Source organism: Serinus canaria, chromosome Z (genome assembly GCF_022539315.1).
Source record: "Serinus canaria isolate serCan28SL12 chromosome Z, serCan2020, whole genome shotgun sequence".
NCBI lineage: Eukaryota > Metazoa > Chordata > Aves > Passeriformes > Fringillidae > Serinus > Serinus canaria.
In genome coordinates this window covers 43,378,538-43,386,755 of record NC_066343.1, presented here as the reverse complement: position 1 = coordinate 43,386,755, position 8,218 = coordinate 43,378,538, and positions in this window count along the sequence as shown.

Here is an 8,218-nt window from a genome sequence, read left to right as displayed (position 1 = left end):
TAAAATTCTCTCCTTCAGAGGAAGTTCTAATGGGGCTTTCTGTTGAAGGAAGTGGCCACAGAGTAAGTTCTCAGTGTTCTAGGATGGACTCAGCCATTCCCTCCAGATAATATAGACTTCCCCTCCAAACAATGAGCGAACAGGGAGCACATTGTTTGCAACTGATATGAGCTGCCACTAAGAGAAATAGGAGTCAAATGATCTTTTATTTTTTCAGGACACAGAATTGCTCAGATCATTGTGATCCTCTTCTTTTTCTATGTTTATCTCTTGCAATTCTGCCATTGAATTTAAAAACTAATGCTTCTAAAAGATTTTTAATTAATGTGTATTGGACATACATGCTATGAACTGGGAGAGGTAAATTAGGAACTGAAGTATTATAGCATCAGATTGCTTTTTAGGTAAATGACCTCGTGTCTAACACTGGATGGCTCTGAAGTACACACTATGGAGCCAAGTAGGGTACAGGAAGTGGCTGAGTTCCATTACAAAGCTTCATTCTGCATGGAAATAACTGGATAAGCGGTTTTCATGGTATTAACCTCTCCCAAAATAGTATCTCTTTAAGGTGCTATGCAAAGAGGATTTGTAAGTCGTCTGTGAGGTCTGATTCAGAATTTATCCTGGCATGATGACAGAAACTTAGCAGGCACTTGATATAGTGACAATTTAAAAATTTATATTGAGACTTCAAGGCAGAGTGCAAACTCCATCCTGACTCATTGTGGGTTAAGTTTCTGTTTGGTTTCCTGTGAAGCTGTCTTGCCTACTGACTGACATATGCAGTTTGCTGAAAGTTGAATATACGCCATTTATTTAAGAGGGATATTTCAGTGTTCATTAATATGAAGGATTTGAGATGGTGCAATCTAGATGAGGACGCGACCTGAGTATGTACTGAATTTTTAACACACTAGAAGTCCTCTGGGTATTAAATATCCTCTTGCTTCAGAGCTGACTGTGTGAGAGGGATGAAGAACGAAGAATGATGCTGCAGTGCAAGCATTCGATGCCTGTCAAGGTCTCCTACCTGACCATGTGAGAGGGATGAAGAACGAAGAATGATGCTGCAGTGCAAGCATTCAATGCCTATCAAGGTCTCCTTCCTGCCTTCTCCTGTCTGTACCCACTCTGTATTCTACAGAAGAAAAGTCTCAAAACATTCCATTTTGGGGGGATTTTGAAGAAATCATTTAAAGTTTTGCTTTTTTCTTATTCTTATAATTTCTGTGTCTTCAGAAGTCTTCTATTTAGCAGAGCAATAAAAGGGCAGGATCCCTCTTATTTTGTTCATGTCAAGTTCCTTGTCATTTGCTATGACACAAAGGCCATCTGCAGGTCCTGGGCTAATTCCTTCATGTAGCTTCCTTTAAAAAAACTCATAATATTTCTTGGTGTTGCAAGGAATACAAGTATGTTCTTGTTTTATTGTTCTTTTTGAAATCATAACGATTAAATTTTGGTCTTGTCATTAACCACATGCTGTTAATTTTGATGCTTGTACCACCTCAGAATATGATCCTATATTTTGTCAGAGATACAAAAAGTATCGGAGACCTTTCTGTTCATAGAAAAAAACCATTTTCCTCAAACAGTAAACATAGTACAGCAATAATATTAAGATTATAATTTTTATAGCAATCTTTACCTGGATGAGGTGTTCCAGCTTCCTGTTTATGCAGAGTGTCTTTTGTAACAACTTTTCAGTGGCCTCCAAAACACTTTCGTAGTTTTGACTTCAAAGTGGGGATGTTCTGTGTTGGTAACATAAACAAATCAAAGCCTAATATTACCACCATTGTCCACAAATTACTGAGATCAGTAGGATTTTAGCTTGTGTGATGGAGACTGGCACATGGCAGCAGCATCTGGAACCGTACTAGCATCAGCATCTGGCTGGTAATTAATATTTAAACTCAATGAAGAAAGCCAACACACAGATGTAAAGTAGTAGAAGGTCTAGCAGTGTTTATGTCTTGCATCCAAAAACTGAAATTTGGCAACAGGAATACTGGGTCTACTCAGATGTGTGAAATGAGTCAGTCATAGTCCAAAAAAGACATAAAAACCAGAGCTTTGTTTTCCAGTGCTGCACCACACCGACCTCAGATCGTAATAAGATATGACAGCCTTTGGAGCTCCTCTTTCCAATGGGCACCTATGCTGCTTTTCCTACATTTTAATTCTCCTGTCATGCTGTGTTGTTGCAGTCTCCTCTGCTGGTAGGTTGTACATTAGATACCTAGAGGACTAGAGATTGCTTCAAATCTGTGATCAAAGACCTAGAAGTTTGTGCAGGTACTATGATAAGGATGGGAAAACTGTCCAACAGGGACATGAACTTACAAGCACTTTTTAGTAGTTAAGAATTTGTCTTTTACAAACAATCCCAAGGCAAAAAGCACACAAATATAGAATTTGGTTTTAAAAAATAGATATATATTTTGTAATTCATAAAGTGTGATGCAAATATATCATAACATGATTTTTATATTATCCAGCAATAAATTCTGACATTAATGACTCATTCCTTCACTTCCTAGTGCTTAAAAACTTTTACAAAGTTTTTTTGACAGTGACAAGGAATGGCTTGGAATTCACTTTTAAGCTCTATTCTTCTGAAACCTGCCAACTGAAAAACAAAAGCAACTCATTGTTCTTGTGTGTGGTGCTTTGCTGCACAATATTTTTTTATAGTGTGTGAAATGCCACATACATAAATCAAAATAAATATGCCCCTATTTATGGTCTGTATTTTGAAGTCCTAAATCCTGAAACACTGCTGTAACTACAGTGACTTTCCTGTGAGTGAATAAAAAGTGTCTCACCTTTTCATAAGCTGCTGATGTCCCTAAGTAAACAATTACTTGGTCTAAAAGGAAGTGTAGATAGATAGAAAAACAAGTCTTCCTTCGTGAAATATCCAGTGTCATTTACTTCACAGGGGTTACCCAGAAGTCTATCAAACTAGGGAAAGGAAAATAAATCAATTGTAACGTCTATGGATTGTGCCACAAAATAATCCTGATCGATGCTCATGAAATTTTCAGTGTAGTTCAACCCTGAGAAGCCTTAAATTGTTTCTGACATTGCAGTGGTTTATATATCATTTTTATTGGCTTAATGAAATATACATGTGTACATTCTTCCTTGCCTGCCCTTGACTCTCCCTAATGAGCTCATCTTTTTGTAGCTTTCATTTGCCATAAAAACCACCTTAAAGCAAAAGGAACAGCATAAATAACTTGCTAACTACTGGGAGTTAGACTTGATATTAAGATGTATTCTCAGTATTATATATATAGTAGACTACATACAGTAACCCATTCAAGCTATCTGTCCTAACTCAGCTTATGAAAAAATCAGATTTCATTGATAAAAAAAAAATTCTTAGATAAAATTATTTGACCACAATTATGTTCATCATCCATCTTATTATTTACTGCTTACTAGTATTTATATTAAAATTTTATGACCCACTGTAAACCAAAGAAAACAATCAGCAAGAAGAGGCAATTTTTAATGTAGAATATGACTAAGCTTTAGGTGTTGATTCCTAATCAAACTCAAGTCACAGGATAAATGATTGTGTTAGTTTTGAATATGGGATAATGCTGAGACCTTTGAATTTAGGGAACCAAAAGCAGCAGTGAATGAACAAACTTGCTGGTTGTTCAACCCACAAATGATGTTCATTTTCACCATGGTTTTGATACTAGAGATACCAGAAGGGGAAAGTGCAAAGAACATAATTAATTTATTTAAATTCTGTTGGTATTTCTACATTAGGGTAAACTCATCACTGCATTTTATTTGCCTTCTTTACCATACTTTCTGTTGTGCTGTGACGCTGTTCTTGCCTCCAGCGTCTAATGCATAGGTGCCACAATTACACAGCATTTTCCATTGACAGAGCTCATCTGAGCACATGTATGTACAGTGAACTTGCTTGGCTGATCTTTGTAAACTTAAGAATTTTATTTCTTGGTTGATGATCTTGGTTAGGAAGAACTGAGAGAGAAAGAGGAAGATACAATATTTGATCTTCCCAAGCCATTGCCAATTGTGATCGGGCCCTGCTTTCCTGGGGATGACTGAATACCTGCCTACATGGGAAGTGACAAATGAATTCCTGGTTTTGATTTATTTGTGTGCACAGCTTTTGCTTTACCTATTAAACTGTTTTTGTCTCAAGCCATGACGTTTCTCACTTTTACTCTTCCAATTCTCTCCCTCATTCACCACCAGGGTGGTGGTGAATGAGCAGCAGCTTGGGACTCCGCTGCCCACCAGGGTTAAACGTGGCACCTGTCTTCTTCAGATATTGTTCCTTTTCAGACTGGATGCTCAGTTACTGAGTGTTGTGAACTCCTGCATAGCTTCATTACACACTCTGACTTCCTGCCCCTGACAGTGTCTTATTGTTCTGTCAGAAATTCATCGTGTTCAACCCTGCCTCACCTGATCCACAACGTCTCTGAACTTCTTGCCCCAGAATCTTCTCCTGATCTGCTTTCTCAAGAGTTATTCAGTCCTTCAAAATCACAAGACTGTTTCTTTTTTAATGAGGTTAGCCACATGCTCTTTTTTGCACTTTCCTTAAAATAGAACTTTTTTTTTTATATTTCACTTTTTGTATGGAGTACTATTGTCTCTGGTTTCATAGAATTCAGTTACCACTGCCCAACAACAAAAAGGCATTTAATTTATCATGTGCTTCAAAACCAAATATCATCTTTTATTCTCCTTGAAAAGTGAGGTTTTGATAAAAATTTTCTCAACAGCCATGTCTACAACCCCAAAGTCTGTACTCATCTGTACAGATTTTAAACTATATTTGGGGTTTTAGCTGCTCCATCTTTCCAGTCTGGGTTTCTTTCTGCTGTGATGACCAGGCAGTGTGGTTTTACAATCTCCCTAAACCAACAGAATAAGTGGCTGCCATTAAAGGTAATGATCTCTCCATTATTTCCCTGCTTTGGCTGCACATCCTGCTACTGCCCATGGCCTGGTTCTAGCAGCTATCTAGATAAATGAAAACTCAATCTTTTTTCTTTTCTTTGGCACCTTTTCAGCTGCCTAAGTTTCCCAATCCAGACTGTTGTACGACTGCAGAAATCCAGCCTGCCATAGCAGGCCTGGGGAGGAGGAAAAAGTATCAGAAACTTTATGTCTTGATCCTTCCACTAGAAATCTATTTACCTTGTGTTCACCTTGTACAGCAACATGCCCCATCCAGATTCAGATGTAATACTGAGCTTTTAAATTTCAGGATTTTCTATGTGGCAAGAATGAGAAAAATGACTAGATTCTTTTGATAACGGATGTAAAATCTCTTTCGATTTAAATATAATAAAGATTTCACTTCGGGCAACACAGAAATCAGAGTAGTCCTTGTTGGTTGTTGTGTGTCTAACATCTTTCAAACAAAGATGTTTGGCCATGTTTAGACTGTGCGGGTGGGAGAAGGTCCTGCAAGCAAGAATTAGGAACCTGTAGAAAACGAATTAGTTTGTATGTTACACGGGCAAAGTAGTACAGGAGAACTGTTTCCATTGCTAAAATGCGGAGTTTTATAAACACAGCCCTCAGCTTAGCCTTTGGTTGTGCAGGTGGCTCCACCTCTGACTCGGACCTTGGGGCTATGTCTATGCTGCAGATTTTATAGGACACCTCATAGCAGTGTATTGGTGTGCTGGGGGCTGACTCTGGGGGATACCTGGTGCCCTCCAAAGTTGCTCCATCACCGCCCCTCCTCAGCTGGACAGGAGAAAGTATAAAGAAAGTCTCATGGATTGGGATCAGGATGGAGAGAGATCACTCACCAATTACTGTCACAGGCAAAATAGACTTGCAATCAAGTCAGAGTGGACAATAAGAAACAAAAACAAAGCTTAAAACACTTTCACCTCATTTCTCCCTTCTTCCCAGGCTCAACTTTTCTCCACTTAACCTCTCCCCAAGAGCAGCCAGGTGCACTGGAAATGGAGGCTGTGGTTAGTTCAAAGCTCTATTGTACAGCTCCTTCGTCCTGTTCTTCCCTTCCTCCAGTGTGGTGTCCTTCCCATGGGAGACAGTTCTCTATGAACTTTTTCAACGTGGATCCCTACCACAGGCTGCAGTCACTCACCAGCTACTTGGTGTGAGTCCCTCAGGATTTGCCACCCTTCAAGAACAGGCTGCTCCAGCGCGGGTTCCCTGCGAGGTCAAGTCATGCTGCAGACCTGCTCCAGCCTGGGCTTCTTTCCATGGGGTCACACCTTTGCTGCGGGATTTTGCATTGGTTCTAGCTGAGTATCTCCTCCACCCTGGAGCACAGCTGCCTCATCATGGTCTGCACCCTGGCCTACAGGGGAATCTCAGCTCTGGGGCCAGAGCATCTCCTCCCCCTTTTCTCCACTGACCTTCATGTCTGCAGGGCTGCTTCTCTCACATGCTCTCACTCCTCTCTCCAGCTGCAGTTGCTGTTGCACAGTTTGATTCCACTCTTTGCTCTGCTCCCCCTCCCACCACTTCTTAAACAAGTTATTGTCGTGGTTTGAGAGGAAATGAAGTTTTTTTGTGATGGTGTGGTCACGCCAATTGGTGTTCAGATTTTAATATTGGCACCTGGTTTGAGAACACAGAGAGTTAAAAGCTGTGAACTCCCAGGGGAATTTCCTTTTTGGTTTCTGGTTTGGAACTGAGCAGACCCTCCCCTGCCCGGCTCTGAGGTGGGTGGCGGGGAGGGAAGCCATGCGGCCGGAGGGAGGTAGGCCTGGCCTAGGCCGAAGGGTGGAGGAGAATATTGTGAGGGCTTAGGGCAGCCATCCCCCATTCCCCCCGCCAGAGAGAGGGAGAGAGACAGAGCCTGTGCCTGTGATAGCGCGGCCGGCATGAAGGAGAAGGGGGAGTTCCCAGCAGGGCAGCAAGCCATGGGAGTTCATGATCCAAACCGGCAGAGCCTGGGACTTTTAACCCTTCTGGGAAGGATGGAAACCTTGCAAATGCTGATTCCTCCTGAAGTTGATGAGATTGAGAGCAGTTGAGAAGAATCCTAGGTGGGAGGAGATGATGGAGTGGCCTTTGGCTGGACTTTTCTTGGATAGCCATGACAGAACCCTTGAGTTCCTGTGACACAGAGACTGCGTTCTAGGGGGAGGCAATGGCTCAGAGCCAGGAGAGTGCAGTGATGTGGAGGAGTGTGAACAGAGACGACGGGTGAGGAGGGTGGTGGTGGTGCCCTCCGTCTTCTTCTTCTTCTTCTTCGAAGATGATCTCTGTTCAAGAGACCCCTCAGCCCCAGGGGGTGAAATTTGGGGGGGACAGGTGTCCCAAAAGGAGAGGGACTGTGCTCTTTTTGGAACTGGACAAAGTATCCTTAAAGAGAAAACCCTAGAAGCAGCTCTGATCCATGTGCAGTGTGAGAGCACTGGACATGGAAGGAAGAGGTCACGATGGCAAAATGTTCTCCGGGCGGTGCCACACGTGACATGGAAACACGAGAAGTTTTGACTGTTTTCTGGGGAAGTCTGTGGTGCAAGAGAGACTCCTCGAGGAATTGAGAATTGATTATCCAAAGGGTGGTAATGGAATTGGAAATTTGGTGGGGGGAGGAGGAAGAAATTTGGAAGGTTTTCATCCTGTGTTCTGTGCGTCCTGTGTGTTTTTCTGTGTAGTTTTAGGTTAATAAAGTTCTTTTTTTCTTTCAATCTTAAGTTGGAGCCTGCTCTGCTCTGTCTCTAATCAATCACATCTCACAGTAGATACCAGGGAAAGAGGTATTCTCATGGGGGAACTGGCAGCATTGCGCCAGGCTCAAACGACAACAGTTATCCCAGAGGGGTGCCACTGTCACCAGTGGACTGGCACTGGCTCTGTCAGACAGGGACAGGTGCTGTCAGTTCCTCAAAAAGTCAAAAACAGCCAAAACCTTGCCAAGACAAATGGTAAAAAGACAGCAGGAGCATCACAAAACCTTTCACATACCTTCTGCAAGTGGACCATCACGTAGAAATGCCCAGTGAGGTCCTAGTTCACAAAAGACAAATCAGTCTTAAATTCAATAGCAAAATTGTGTCTCCAGGAAGTTTTAGATTGAGTAGCAACCAAAGTGCTATTTCAGTAAGTTCTTAAAGTAGTGACTGCATCATCTCATTAAAACAAACAAACAAACAAAACAAAACAAAACAAAACAAAACAAAACAAAACAAAACAAAACAAAACAAAACCCCCC